General features: G+C 49.0%; 2 protein-coding genes across 4 annotated transcripts in view; both read left to right on the forward strand.

Moving 5' to 3' along the window:
• STAG2 (STAG2 cohesin complex component) overlaps positions 1-3,775 on the forward strand; it is a 95,837-nt gene extending 92,062 nt beyond the window's left edge. The window contains exons 34-35 of the transcript XR_013957559.1: positions 3,225-3,479; positions 3,597-3,775. The gene's annotated coding sequence lies outside the window, so the exon portion shown is untranslated. The remainder of the gene's footprint in view (positions 1-3,224; positions 3,480-3,596) is intronic.
• A 1,674-nt stretch (positions 3,776-5,449) lies between these two features.
• Positions 5,450-15,729, forward strand: part of SH2D1A (SH2 domain containing 1A) — a 49,611-nt gene continuing 39,331 nt past the window's right edge. For 2 of the 3 annotated variants that reach the window (XM_080624680.1, XM_080624683.1), the window contains exon 1: positions 5,450-5,487. The gene's annotated coding sequence lies outside the window, so the exon portion shown is untranslated. Of the gene's footprint in view, positions 5,488-11,008; positions 11,122-15,729 lie in introns of those variants that run through there. The other variant, XM_080624681.1, reaches the window with a different exon arrangement.

Here is a 15,729-nt window from a genome sequence, read left to right on the forward strand (position 1 = left end):
TGGAATTTATTGCTGGATTAAAATGAGCTGAGTTCTCTGTATTAGGAAAATATATTTTAGGAAAATATTAAATTACAGGAGCCTCTTAATAGACACAAAAGAGCTGGCGGAGCAGAAAGGTAACTTGAGATGTTTACATGGTTTTAGTAGCAGGGAAATTTGAGAGTGGATTGTACTTCTCAGTGCTGCTAGGATATGATTTACAGATGTTCTGGGTTAGATGTGTAATGAACGATATATTTTAAGTGCTGGAGCATGTGGTGAAGACTGCTGTACTTCCTATGGGGGAAGAGCTCAGGTAAGCAAGGTCCAGTTCCTAGGAGAGAGCTTTATCATTTTCCTGTGTGGCCAGAAATTTGGGGAAGAGAATGCTTCTTGTTCAGGCTTTAAGTGAAACATGAATGTAGCTAAATTTTTTATAGGACCCAGAATATCCCAGCAGTGTAAGTCATGGTGCATTATGCTGTGCAGATACTCTTATCTCCCCGTATAGATCCTCCAGTAGTCTGATAGGTGCCTGTGCTCCACAGTGTAAAGTGATCAGCTCCAGCACTGCCATCACCTTGCTGGTGTTCAGGAGATAGCAGCCACCAGAAGAGCTCCACTAACAGACTTGAGCCACAATGCAGATTTCACAGTCCCACCTTCTGGGGAAGCATTTGGGCTTGTACCAGGCCCTTATAATGCATGATATTATGGATCACTGGGTTTGAATGCTGTCCAAGCTGGTTATTCCATTTCCATCACTGGGATCACTCATTCTACCCCATTTCTCCTGTAGCTGCCTTATCAAGACAATACTCAGTTCAAACAGGAGGTCCTCGCCATCATGGAGTGGTTTCTAATTGGGGCTTTGGGAAGAGGTTCTTTCCCAGTCAGGAAAACAAAAGAATTGCACAAACCTCTTGTGGACTGTGTTTTCTCCCAGTGTCCTCTCAGTGGCCCTTCAGCTGGGAACAAAAACAAGGTCTGAGTGTGTTCAGCAGGAATTTGGGATGGAAATTCTGTGGAAGCCACTCATCCAACATTCGGCATTTTCCCCTAATTTCTTTTCTCTTACGCTCTCCTGATTGGATTTGTCGTGGCTGCTGTGTTTTTCAGCCTGAAAAATAGTAATTTTTATTTATCCATTTATCTCCCCCCTTTTGTGGCTGCCTCAGCATTAGGATGGGTGCATTGCCCTGTGGTGTCCTGGGGGAGCACCCACCTTTGCCACCAGCATCCATCACCTTGGCCAGAAGCAGCAGACACTGTGACGTGGATACCAGTAAAGCATAAAAGCCGTAACATGAGAAACCACCTGGCTGCTGCTGTGTGTTAGGTGGTGACACGAAATACACAGGTATAGCCTTTCATTAACAGCAGTTATTCAGGTCTTTGGGTATGAAAGTGGCAACCTATCCAAAGTGCTGTCCTCAACTCTTTTACTGCCTTACTTCAAGCTTTCTTCTAAAATTGTTACAGCTTCCTCACTCATTTGGCATTTGCACAAGTAATTGTCAAATGTGCTTGGCAGAACAAAGAAAACCCAAACCAATTTGTATTTCAAATTTGAATAGTTTAAAGCTGGAATTGATTTGACTCCACATTCAGCTCCTGAGCTGGTGTTAGGACCTAGGAAATGCTGGCTTCTGCACCAGTTAGGACTAATCAGTGTCATTTAAATAGGAGTTTAGGATCTGCCTAGTTTGATATGCTTTCTAACTAAATAATGGATGTTTCTGTCTCCACCCTCTCTCAGTAGCAGTCAAAGTCTCCTTGGTGCTGTAGATGGATTTGTTTTAAGCCAGGCTAAAACTTTGGGGCTCTTTTTCCAATCAGCAGAGCATTGTTACAGCAGTAAAAAGCAATGTTAGAGTGGGAGCAAGACCCTCTTCTTTCTTGAGGAACTATCGTAAAACCTTGGATGACTCAGTTTTCTTTGTTTCCATTTTACACTTCATGTAACTGGCTCCGTAAGCCTGATGGATGTTTTACAGCATCTCTGTGTGGAGCGTTGTGGCTGTAGGAGCTGGGCTAGTGGCTCCACATCCCTGGGGGTCAGTGCTAAGAACTAGGGGTCTGGGCTGTAGGAACCATGGAGGAGAGAGAAGAGTTTACTGGCGATGGGGCAGGAGTGGCTGGTGAGCTGTGGCAAACCAGGAACCAGGTCCTCTTCTTCAGCAGGGGAAATGGGCCTGGGAGAGGCTCTGCTGGTGGGTTCACCCCAGGGGTGGTTGGAGAGTTTTCAAACTGCTGCTTACTGCCCTCCTTGAAGGAGGGAGGTGTGGGACCGTGGTAGTGATGTAGGAAGGGCTTGTGCTGGGAGCTTTCTGTATTGATGAGTTGCCACCACTACAATACAATGGAGAGGCTTCTGCTTGCCTTGTTTTAGGAGATGCTGTGTGTTAACAGGGCAGTTCCTCACAGCAGGACATTAAAGGTCCTGCAGCACTCTGGGTGCAGCAGAGATGGAGGTGCTGAAGGGGAATGGCCTTTATCCTAGCCCTTATCCTAGGAATGGCCTTTATGGGCTGTCTCGGTGAGACCACAGGTCTGGTGCTCTCCTGTCTTACACCAGGTAGAGGATTTCTGTGTGGGAGCTGTGGATGTGAACATCGGGAGGCTCATGCAGGGTCAGGTACTTGCTCAGCAGGTGATGGCTGCTCAGTACGCTCCAAAGTGGAATTTAACAAAAGCAGGATCCTCTATCACTGCAAGTGCTCAACAGAAGGCTGAGCTGCGGAGCTGCCGAGCAGACGTCTGACTTAGAGACGTCTTCTCTGGTGCCAGAACAGTGCCTGAGCCATTGGACAAATCTGCTGGAATTATTATAGGATCTCACCTGTTGGTGAAGTCTGTGATTCTCTGAGGCTGATGGAAGCCACATGGAGCCTTTTGCCTACATTGTATTTACCTAATCCTCTCTTTCAGTGTACCACAAGAGATCACCTTCTACACCTTTCAAAAGCTTGTGTGCCAATTAACACCCACCTTCTTCTTGACCAAGTGCTGCATACGTACATCTGCACAGCACAGCATCTTTCAGCTGAGCAGGGCGCAGGCGTTCTGCTTTAGGGGTTCCTTTCACAACGTCCAGGCTGCAGTCTTTTGTGTTTGGGGGATGGACCTGTAAGTAGAGGAGATGAGGGATGGGAACCAAATGAGATAGAGGTTAGGAAAAGATACTGTAAGGGGGGAAACAATGGGAATGTGTTAATGCCAGTCTGCTCTCTGGCAATTAGGTGGCCCTGCACAAGTCCCAGGAAAAGAATCCATTAAGGAAAACGGACCTGCCAGCAAGTGAGAGAGATGTGATTGAGGAGGAAACTGCTGGTGCTGCTCTATAAAACTGGGGCTTTGAAGGAAACTTCAGTGTTGGGTGGAAAGTCCAAAGTTGCTAAAATGGAAGGGAAGAGGAAGTCGCAGAGTGATGCAGAAGACAAAGAGCTCTGCAGGAACCTGATCGCTGATGCTGACACAGCAGGAGCCCTGCACAGGTAGTTGAAGGCAGGAAAGGCAACTCCTGCCCACATGAGAATGAGCCCTTTTGGCTGGTAAAGCTTCCCCAGCAGTGGGGCTGTGGTGCTCATCACACTGTGGTTGGTCTCTTGCAGCTTTTTGAAGCTCTTCCATCACAAAAAATCAATGTGTATCAGATGAAGTAGAAGAGTCCTGTCCCGCTGGATGCAGGTCTTAGTCCAAACCCCAGTGGGCAAGAGAAAAGCTTGTCCAACGAACACACAGGGCTCTGGCTGTGTGATCCCATAGATGAAGGCTCAGCTCTTCCTCGAGCATGGAATGTGTTTGCTGGTGTTGCAGGGTCCATGGGCACAGCTCCTCCTGCAAGTGAGTGCAGCTGCTTTAGAGCTGGTCCTGGCTGCTGGCATGTGATGGTGGTTGGCCCGATCCCACACCAGACGACTGCGGGCAGGTAGCAGAGACCTATATGTAAAGCAGAGCTCACAGCAGTCTGGTGCACAGGGCTTGTGCCCACGCTTGCAGCATCTCCTGGCTCCTGCTCATCCTCTTTGCTCTTCCCCAGGCAGCCTCTGCCTCTGCAACCCCCTGAAACCTGTAACAAGCTGCACAAACTGCCAAGAGAGGGGAGACCTCTGCGGGATTGGCAGGTTTCACTGATCTGCTTAAAATGCAAATGCAGATGGGAATACAGGAGCCCTGAGAAGGTGATGATGGGAGCTGCAGTGTTATCTCCAAGCAGCATATACCATAGATTAGTGCAGATCAAATGATAAATTTTGGGCTCTGATTTCATGAGGTCAGGTAAGGAATCCATCTAAATGAGTGGTTTTGTCCTCCTGAATGAAGTACAATATGGCATACAGTGCAATACCTGCTGTTTCAACGTGAGTTTAATCAAACCTTGCCTTGGTGCCGCAGGGCACCAAGTGGGAGCTCTCAAGGGTTTGTTCTGCAGGATATGGGTGCCTTGGCCCTCTTCTCATCCCTGTGCTGGGAGTGGGGAAAGGACTTGTCCCCACTGTGCTGATGCAGCTGCCAGCCTGGGATCCATCCTGCAGGTGTCCATCTGTCCATCCCACATGGTGAACCAGAGATGTCTGTCCTGCTTTTTGTGCCTTGGAGCCTGGATGTGAACACTGCCACCATCTCAACACAGGGCACTGCTGGCTGGTGAGAAACTCCCTAGTCCTTTGGGTTGGTGAGAAATGTCTGTGGAAAGGTTTCATGTTCTTTCCTGATGGGTCTGGGAGGGGAAGGAAAAAGCTCTGTGAATTTTCTAAAGGAAAAGAATTTCCTTTGTGCTATGGGATTGTGCAGCCTCTCAGGAAATGTTTATTCTGGTGAATGTCTGTGATCAGATGAAGTGGTTGGAGCTGGGTCACTAATAAAACACTAGATATTTGCATTTCTCTTTCAAACTGTGTTCAAAGCACCAGGCGTGAGAGGTGGCACTTGTTAGGCAATTACTGTTGCATTGCTTGGTACGTGACTCAGGTCTGCCTGATGTCTGATCATGCCAGATCTCCAAAGAGGTGCAGAGCTCACCTGGGGATGGGTGTTTAAAAGTGCATCATCCCATTCAGGTACAAAGCAGATGAATGGCCTTATAAATATGATCAGTCATTTGTGTGCTTAAGTCAAGCATTGCCTCTTTGAAAATCCAAATCCCTGTTCATCTTCAGTCAGAGCTGCCAGCTCCTGTTCTCTTCTTAATATATCTATTTTTAATATCTAGCTGCTAGTGTGGCTGCGCTCTCCCCAAAATGCCAGGAGACAAACGTGCCACCTCGCTGGTGAGAACACCCTGGGGAAGCAATGTGATTTGTGTTAGTGTGCGAGCGGTGACAAAATTGAAGTGTAAATAAGGGCTCGGGCTGTATAAATCTGACACTGCACTGGGTGCTGCTGGGTGGTAAATCCATGTGTTCCAGAGGGAGGACAGCAGGAGGCTGTCTCAGCTCCCACCTGCTGCAGAGTGGAGTCGGTGAATGAAGAAGGAAGCGATGAACACACAAACCTCCCCAGGTGAGATCTTTGCCTCTTGCAGTTGTGGTGTCTGCACTGCACCAGGGTTAAGCCATGTGAGCCTGTTGTGCTTTGAGGTGTGCTGCCCAATGGGATAGTCCCTCTTTTCCCCCAGAGCAGGCTTCGTTTCTCTGCTGGCAGTGGGAAAGGTGCTAAAATTGTCCCAAGGAGACCTGTGATGGAGCCCATCTCCGTAGGAAATGCACCTATGTCATTACATTCAATACAGCCTCGTTTCATCTCACAGTGTTGCTGTGCTACGCACAGGGTGTAAGGAAGGGCTCCTGTCCCTGTGGCCCGCAGCTCCATCGACAGCTGTACTTGGGGAGAAGCAGGTATTAATTCAGGAAGGGATATCCTAGGGAAGCAGAGGGGCTGGCTCTAAGGAGAGGTCAAGTGCTGGGAAGAGGTTTGGCTGTTTCCAGAGAAAAAGCGTATTTATAGAACGGCCCAGAAATAGCAGTGTGATATCTCTGCAAGTGCTGCAGGCCCCTTGTTCCCTGCCAGAGCATTTGGGGTGGCTTGGCCATTTTAAGTACTTCTGGCATGGCACAACATCAGCTGCCATCAAAGCTTGCACAGAGAAGCAAGAAGAGACTGGGCACAGCGGCAGCAGTGCTGAGCTCTCTGCCCAGAACTGCACATGGGCTGTGCCATTCTTCCCCCAACTGTTTACTTTCTGATGGTGTTTGCAAGCACTGCAAGCTATTATTAGGATCTTTAACTTTTTATGGGTGGAGTGCAAGTAGTTCAGAGAGAAAAGACAGTTCAACTCTACTAAATCCCTCTCTTTATTCCCACCCCCAAGCCTGGCTTTCCCATGGGAGCTGCAGCTCAGCCCTTTCGAGTTCCCCCTTCAAGAAGCTGCACAAGGGACAGGGGGAAGACAAGTCCCCACATTGCTGCCCACACACAGCCTTTCACTGGAACTAAATGCTCTTAAGGTGCTTTTCCAACTCAAACTGTTCTACAATGCTATTGTTTTTTAATCTCCATGTTGGGAACTCGGCAGGATCCCCTCTGCCCAGCCCATTGCTCGCAGGGCTGTTATGGGGCTGCACGTTTGGCACTGCCTCTGTCCAGCTCCTCCCTCCCAGAGGTGGAAACAACCCTGCTCCGTGTGCCCCTGGGCAGTGGGACGAGAAGGGGCAAACCTCACATTTTTCCATATGTCACAAAGTGGTCTTTACCCTGCTGAAATCCAGCAGGGGTACAGGCAGGGAAAGGTCCCTTACGCTCCCTGAGAAGTCCCATGTGTGTTTGGCTTGGCTTTCGGAAAGGGCTGGTATGCCCAGGCTCTGTGTCAGGGCTTGAAGCTTTTGGCTCTGTTGGGAAATTAATGGCAAAGGAAATATTCCCACTGATTTCAAGAGGCCCAATCAAGGCTAAAAACCGTGTGCATTAAGTTTCGTCCACTGTAGCATTTGCATTGATTTGTTCTGTACCAGCACTGTTCCATGTAGGAGCAGGGCACATCCCACCGGGCAGCTTGCAAGATCAGATCTATACCATGCACAGTTAGGGAGGAACTTCTCTGTGAAATCCACTGTCTAAAGAACAGTTGGCTTTGCCACTACATGTTCTTTCCTAATAAAAACCCTTCCCAGCAGCGGCTAATGCAAACTCAATTTGATATACATAATTTGAGGAGTGAGGGGCTGCAGTATGACCAGAGCTCAGGAGCTTGTGGAAGCTTTTAAAAAGCTATGTGTAACAGTGATTAAAATATAACCCTGTCTCCTTCCCGCAGGTGAGGGCTGGGCCTTTCTTTGCCCAGGGAGCACTGCTGGGGCTCATGTGTGGGTGCAGGAAGGTGCCAATCCCTGTGGATACAGACAGCTGATATGAAATGGAAATCAGGGTTTCCTCAATAAGAGCAGGTGGCTCGGCTTCACCTTCCTGCAGGAAAAGGCCACCAAGTCCTCTCTGTAGGATCCAGGTGGAAATGAGCTGCATTGTTTTCCCACGAGACAGGCAAACAGGACCTAGGGCCAGATGTGGTCTGTGGTTGACTGCGCTTAACTTACCTCATGGTGAACCCCCACTGACTTGCTCATATGATCTTGGACCTTATAGGAAAACACCAATATGAGCTGTTAGCATGAAGCAGCAGCCAGAGGTTCGTCTCATCTTAAGACTGTTTCCATTTCTTAAGCCAAACAGCTAAACCACAGCAAAGGTATCACCTTCTGGGTGGGGGATTGCATGAGAAAGTGGGGTAGTTGTGCATTTCATGGCCTGTTTAATTTATGTGTTGGTGGTTTGTGTGTGGAGTCCTTACCTCGTGCATGCTCCCCTCTGGTTTAACCAGCTGTTTCTCACAGTAATACCTACCACTGCTTCTCCAGAAGAAACAGCGATGTTCTTCTTTATGTTAATAACATGACCAGTAGTTTGGTGTTACAGGGGCTGGAGATTTTGCCCCATTGTATTCTTTGTGGTGTTTCTCTTTCACATGCTCTTTGGAGAGGTGAACCAAAAAGCCAGCTGTACGTCTCGCCCTGCGTACGTCCCTCTTGGTTTTGAGCCAGACCAACCAGGCTTTACTGGGCTGCATCCCATGTTGGAGGCCAGCCTGAGCCCTTCATGCCTAATGGAGTCCTGAGTTACCCTCTGCGCTCATGGGGATGTTCAGGCAAAGCAAGTGACCAAGGGAGGTACTGAGACAATCGCTGCATGAGTGGGTAGAGCCTCCATCTGCCACTGTGGTGAGAGCAGCAGGTGCAGGGGTGGGATGTGTGTTAGGGCTGATATGTCAGGGTGTTATTGCAGACAGCAACCTCACTGTGTTTCCACCTTTGTGTCACCTGCATCTCTGGGAGCTGCTGCTGTCCCAGGCTGCCTGGGTGTTGCCCTGTTCTGTCTGTGCTGGGGCAGTAACATGATGCGGGGCAGTGGCAATGAAAAAATCACAGATAAATAGGTGATTGTGGAAAAACCCTTGGTGCAAGGAGATGAGGAGGAGCCCAGGCTCATGAGTGCTGCTCTGTACTGGCCTTCAGGCTACACACCGTGCTTTACACTGGGGTGGTGCTCAGAGCTGGTCCCTGGCTCTACCGATATCCCAACCTCACCATCTCACAGCCTTCTCCTTTCTCCCCTGCCTGTAGCTGACCCTCCTCAGAGATCTCCATCCCTCTTCGTCAAATTAGCCCAGTGCAGCCACAGGCAAGAGCATTCCCGGGTGGTGGCTGAGCAGACCCAGGGCTGTTTTGGGGCAGAGCTGCACTTGATTTTGATCTTTCAAAAGCCTTCTGCTTGCTCCCTGCACCTCCTTGACTGTCTGTGGTACACAGGTGATGTCCCAGGCAGGGGCACATGGTGCCAGCACTGGCTCCTCGCTGCCTTCCCTCCTCCTCTGGCACACAGAAGAAAGGTGTGGGAAGGTAGAAATATGGATGTGGTGTGAGTGTGTCCAGCTCCTTTCTTCCACTTTCTGGCCTGGGTCAATCAAGGCCACTGGGCCAGGGCTGGGTTTCCAGCCAGAATCAAGCCTGAGCCAGAGCTCCATCACAAAGCCTCTGTCTGCACATCTCCTCTTTAATATTTATGTCCTGGCTGCAGAGGTCAAAAATACTTCCAATCGATAAAATAGTTTGACAAAGCAATCAATAGAATATTATAAACAGCGCTGAAAGATGGAGGAGAGATCCTGTGGCTGTAAAACACCGCTGCTGCGCGAAGCTTCTCTGAACAAGGCGCATGAACAAGGCTGTGAGCACACACTGAAGCCCGCTCATGTGAAGTTTCTCATCAACCACCACCCCCAAGTCATTCTCTGCAGTCATTCTGATCAGGCAGTCTATAACAGATCCTCACAGTAATGTCCCCCACTGCTGTTCTCCCTTTGACCTTGACCAACAAGCTCTCTACATCGGACATCACCTGTCCCCAGGCACAGTTCCATACTCTCCAGCCTATCACTGACATAAATAGCTACTCCCCCTCCCCATCTGTCTGGCCTGTCTTTCCTAAAGAGCCTGTAACCTTCCATTCCAATACTCCAGCCATAGGAGCCATCCCACCATGCTTCTGTGATGCCAATGATATCATATCCCTGTAGCCGTGCACACGTCTCTAATTCTTCTTGTTTATTCCCCATACTATGGGTGTTTGTAATGAGGCATCTGAGCTGAGCTTCAAATGAAGCTGACTCATTGGCTGGAGCAGCTGAAATAGCTCCGCATTGCTCCAAGCATTTATTACAGGTGCTGGCAACTGACTGGGAGTGTTGGGATGGATCCTCCAACACATCTTGACCTGGCTGGCAAGCCTCCTACCGAAACAATCCTTCCCCTTCGTTGTCAGACCAGCTCCACCAGCCTCCAGTAGACCTGGCCTCCAAAATCGAGGCCCACGTTCTAGATACCCAAACCCCTGACTATGGCACTCCTGTTCTAACCATTTATTAACCTGCCAAATCCACCTAGCCTTTTTAAGGTTCTCCCCTTTCACTTGGAGGATCGATGGAAAAACTACCTGAGCTCCAGAGCCCCTAACCACCTCTACCTGGGCTCTGTAGTCCTTCTGAATGATTCCTAGGCTGCTGCTGTCAGTATCGCTAGCACCAAGATGGAGTACAGGAACTGAGTAATAGTCAGTGGGACTCACTAGACCAGGCAGCCTCTCTGCAACATCCCTGTCCCTGGCAGGCAACACACCTCCCTTGAGACTGGTTCAGGCAAACAGATGAGTGCCTCTGTGCCTTTCAAAGTAGAGTTACTTACTACTACGACCCGCTGCTTTTTCCTGGCGGCACAGTAGAGATCTTCTTAACTGGTGCATCAGTCGGTTGTTCATTTGGTGTGGTGTGCATTTCCTCATTAGCCCCCTGCAGTTTTGGGTGGGGTTTTGGAGGAAGAACCTTGCTTTTAATTGTCCTCTTCCTCCTTTATTTGTTTGTTTGTTTGTTTTTTTGTTTGCTACTAGCTCCCAGCTTCCTGCATTAACACTCTTCTCCTTTTCTGTATGTGCTAGGATGCACGCTTGAGGCCCCTGCACAGTTTGGGCCTGGAGCAAGCAGTCCTGCTTCCTCTCAGCTTCCCTGACATCTTGCAGCCTATTGACAGCGTCCCGCAGCTCAGCCACCTGCTGCAGGAGGACCTGCACTGAGTGCAGCTCTGCCCTTTGTGCCCCCTCGCCTCAGGAGACCAGCACAGGCACTTTGCACACCCCAAGCTCTGCGCTGCAGCCTCCCCTCTCATCGGCTCTGTCTGGTGCTGCCACTGCTGAGGCAGCCAGAGCAGAGCCCCCAGACCAGGCCCTAGTCCTGAGGCAGGTGCTCACCATCCCGCCTGTGCCAGCTGCCGCCCTGACTGCCGCGCCATGCCCTGCGAGTCCCTGCTCACCTCAGTGCAGCTGCCTCTCCTGGGCAAGGCCTGTCGAGGGCTCGAGGCTCCCTTGGTGGCTCTCACCACTCAGAATGAAGGCTCCCGGATGTGGGGTTTCCCTTGCTTCGGTGCTGAAGGCTTCTCTCTGGAGCCGCTCACCTCAGCAGATGTCAGCATGCCCCACACAGCCCATGTTAAGCTGCAGCCGCACGTGTTATTTTTCTTTTGCTCATTTAAAGCCCATGAAATGTAAACTGTGACAGTTCTGCAGTTACCACAGATCACTTCCTTGGCAAAGCAATTGGTACGTGTATATGTTCTGTTGTAGGCTGCAGCTGTAGGTGTGAACCAGCAGGGCCCCTTGGGGAGAAGGTGAGTGCATGGTGCCTTGTGTGAAAGAACAGGCACTGTGCTCCTGCCCAAAGCTTAAACCTCATGGTGCTGTCTGCTCTTGGAAGGTGGAGAGGGCTTAATTCAGCAGCTCAGATCTTGGCACCATGGAAGAGAGGTCCAGAGCTGTGTGTGAGGCAGTGGAGGGAGGGAACTGGGAATGTGGATTTGCAGACCCTGGGACTGGCAAGTGAACAGGTAAAACAGGAACCAAGTAACTGCTGTGCTGTACCTGGGATGGGTGCTGGGTGAGCCACAGTGAGCAACAGCTCGATTGTAGATCCACCATCACCCTCAGGTGACTTCCGTGTGGGTTGTTCATATCAGTAATTACTGATTTGGGAGCATAACCCATGCCTCGTCATCGCTTCAATCCCTTGTGCTGCTAGGGGTCGACCTACCCAGGGACCAGATCATGTTCAGAAAACCAGCTGGACTTTGCAGAAACTCAGGACAGTGAGAAGAGCAGGGGCTGGGCTCTCCAAACCCAACAAGCCCCAGGTTAAGTTGTTGGGTGTGCTTGACCTTACTGTTAACAGGTTAAGGTGTGGAGCAGCTGAGTGCCCTGCGCTGCTCACACACCAGCGAAGGGCCTGGAGGAGGATGAACTAAACCAGCCTTTTCTCTGGGAATCGTTAAAGTCTCTAGGCAGGGGGAGTGCCTCACCTTACTTAAGGTTCCCACTGGATTAAAGCTCCTGGTGTTAGATATATGTATTTATATTGCCAATGCAGAGCTAATGGTGCTTGGCTCTACGGGAGCATTGTAAATATGAGTCTTTCCCTGTCACCTGCACTCGTCTTGATTTTAGAGCACTTGGTGGTACCTGGAGTATTTAACAGCACTTGGGCTCTGACTAATGGTTACAGATGCACATAAGATAGAAAGATCAGCAGCTCAGCTGTCTGATTAATATGTAAATGTACCCAGTTATGTGTGACTGTTGTTAATGAAGTAACTCACACTTCTGCCTCCATATATCAAAGGTGATTGATGGAAAAAGTACTTTAGATGCCTGCTGAAAAGTGTAAAAGTTGTTTTTTTTCTCTATCTTCCTTTTAAAAACAGTCTGTAGACCCAGGGCTGAGATTTCCTAAGGGAGAAAAAACAACCCAGTGAGTTTAATCTAAACTAATCCAAATTGTTGGCCAAGCGCCTGCAGTATCTGTAAATTCTTGGATAGGAGTAATCCATCAGGATCTTGTATAACAATCCACATGGTATCTTAAATAAACCTTCTCTTTGGCTGTAGCTTGCAGCTGACACCTACTGTGAATTATTTGATGATACTTTATACGAAGGGCTGTAGGCTGAAATGAGTGTTGTGGTGAAGGCTGGAGGCCCCAGCCCAGTGGAAGATGTGCCTATGCTGCTGCTTGCAGCCCTGCTCCCCAGCCTGCATTTTGCTGGGCTACACCGAGCAGTGGTGGAGGGATGAAATGGAGATCTGCCTGCCCTTGGTGGGATTCCATTGCTCATGAGACTGCCTGTGTGTCTCCTGGTCATGCAAGAAGCCTTGTGTTTGTAATCCAAGGACTAGCTGTTTCCCTGTCTTGGTGTTGCAGTGCGTGGTTTGTGTTGGAGTTAAGCCTTGTAGTGGTGTCTTTGTTGAGTTGGTATGGTTTTGCCCTTTATTTATTATTTTTAGGATCGTTTTTTCAGCTTTGAAAGTTCCCTGAGATTTCACTGTCTGGGGACATTGAGCATTTGTCTGGTCTTCAAGTTCTACTGAACTGTATTAAAAGAGAAACTGTTAGGGAGTAGAGCAAGTTGCCCAGAGAAGCTGTGGCTGCCCCATCCCTGGCAGTGTTCAAGACCAGGTTGGATGGGGCTTTGAGCAGCCTGGTATATGGAAGGTGTCCCTGCCCATGGCAGGGGTTGGAACTGGATGAGATTTAAGGTCCCTCCCAGTTCAAACCATTCTGTTATTTGTGCAATGCAAAGGGCTTCCCAGCTGGGGAACAAACACTGCCTGGGAGCTCAGAACCGTAGCACAGGGTGACGATGGCTGTGCCCAGGAAGGGGCTGTCACCCTCTGCATCTACCTCATACCCTGGCCAAGGAGTTGGGGCAGTGGGACAGGGACTGGACCTCCAGCCCACAGCTCTGTGATGTGCCTTTTCCTAGCGGGGAGGACAGTCCTGGAAACACTCCCGAGAACACCACCACCATGAGTCACATCAGGCTTTCATCCTGCCCCTAAAAACCACTGTGTGTGTTTCAAGATCACTCTGCAAGGTAAAGACCATTACACTGGAACTGGCTGTGGGGCTGTTGGGCAAGGGGCAAGTTTTGCAGTGGTAGTGAAATTTGATGTGATGCTGCAAGCAAAGCGCTGCAAAACGACTGCTCCCGGGGACAGGAGCTGTAAAGTGCTCAATTGCTGCAAGATCCCACACAGATAACATGTACTACAGCGTGTGGCTGTCAAAGGGGTTTAAAATATTCAAAACCTGGTATAGCTCCCCTTTGGTTCATTTTGCTTGCTCCTGCAGGAATTTTAGGGGCTCAGAGCACACATCATTATCGCCTCCTCCCCAGGCTGCGGGGATTCACAACCTACCCGCCTCGGCAAAGCCCTGTCCCAGAAGCTTTCCCTATAACGCATCTTGCGTTGCTATCTCCTGGTCATGGTGTCTGGTAGCTTTCTGAGGCTAAAATTGCTTTGTCCAAAATTTTTCATGCCTTCAGCCAGGTTGCTTTTAGTGTTGGTTTTAGTCAGGCCTTTTCTCAGAGCAGGGCTTGGAGTGCTGTGAAGTTTCCTTCTTAAAGATATTTGCTAATGCTCTCTCCATCATCAGAAGCATCGTCTTGGCTAGTGCACAAAGGAAGGGGAGTGACCTGGCAGAAAGGCGGCCGGTCCCAATGCCACCAGCAAAAACACAAATCACAGCCGCATAGGCACTGCCCTCGGGCCTGGTTTCAGCTTCGGAGAGGAGGATTTGGGACAGAACTCCCCTTGTTTTGACTTGCAGGAGAGCTCTACAGTGGGTGTGAGGGCAGCAGGGTGACCTGCGGCTCCAGCCAGGGCAGCTCAGTGCTGGTGAGTGCCAGCCCCTGACCACCATTTGGACCTTTCTCCCTAAATAACCACCATTGCTGGCTCTGAAGGTTTTTTATTACCATTATTTTTACTGGCAATCACTCTCACAACTTTTTCCCCTAAATGCAGCAACCTGAACACACGTTGTGGCATTTTAAGTGCTGGTTTCTTTTATTTTTTCTTGTTCCTCTAATGCAGGAGAATCAGCTCCTTGTAAGCACTGGCATAGATAATGGTTTATTGTATTCTGGATGACAAATTGGTTTAAGATAATTATTAGGCTGATGTTTAAAGCTTTCAATGCAAATCAATGAAATTAAACATGAAACAATACTTCATAATTCATACAGAGAAAGATCTTTGTCTGCAGCTAATGTTTCAGAAGAAGATGTTATATGAGGATCATTCAGTCCCTCTTATACCAGTGTCCAGCTAATGGGTGCTGAACTGGGACTGTAACGCTGTCGTTTCTCTCTTGATGTCTCATCAGTTTTCCTGGTCATTCTCTTTTGCTTACTGTTTCTGTGGTAAAATACAGCTATTCCTGCAGGAATTCCCAGGCCTCTGTCAGGAATCCCATCCTCCCTAGAATGTGCTTCACAGCACTGTATGTGTGCTGATGCCCCCACTGTGTAAGGTGTGGAACTAAAAAGTTCCTGGCCAGCTGGAAGGGCAAAGCCACCATGTGAGAGGGTCCTCAGCACTGATCCAAAATGCTGAGGGGCTGAGTCACCCTTCTTCTGTTTCTCCATGACAGAAGGTGGCTTCAGCATCTTGTCCCAGATTTGCATCATCCTCCTGCTGTAGGTTCACTGTGCTGCCTCCTCTTCCCACCTTCCATGAAAGGTAGGTAAGAGAGCAAATCAATGGTCATTTGGGTTGTGTTCCATGTGAGCCGGTCTGTTCTTCATATAGGAGATGTTTAATTGTTCACAAAGTGCAAAATAGTCAAAAATTGCCAATCTCCCAGACAGATAGGGTAAAAACACAGTGAAGGATACAGCCCTCCATTGAAACACTGAGGAGATGAGACTGGTCCATCACCCCCCTCACACGATGAGGTGTGGGACACTAGAGTTGATTATTGATTCCTGCCCAAGATGATTTGGTTTCACATCTCCCATTTTTGGAGATGTGCCTCACTGCTCTGGGCTACCCTGGACAGGAGTGTTTGCCCTGCTCCCATCTAATCCCTGCAGTGAGTAGCAGGGAAGTCCAGTGGGTTGTGAGGGGATGACCATGCCTGGTGGGCTCAGGCTGTAGTCGAAGAACAGCAGTCTGGGTTCTGACTTTAATGTCAAAATTTCTGATAGATTTTTACCCAGTGAATATTTGTTGGTTTTGGAATAGGAATATTCTTAGTGTAGACTGAACTTCAGGAACTTCAGAAGAGCTGGTCACTCCTTTATTAAATGTTATTTTAGCTCACAGACCTAATGTATCTATATCTATCTATATATAAATATGGATGTAGTATAT

This window comes from Psittacula echo, assembly GCF_963264785.1.
Source record: "Psittacula echo genome assembly, chromosome: 8".
Lineage (NCBI taxonomy): Eukaryota > Metazoa > Chordata > Aves > Psittaciformes > Psittacidae > Psittacula > Psittacula echo.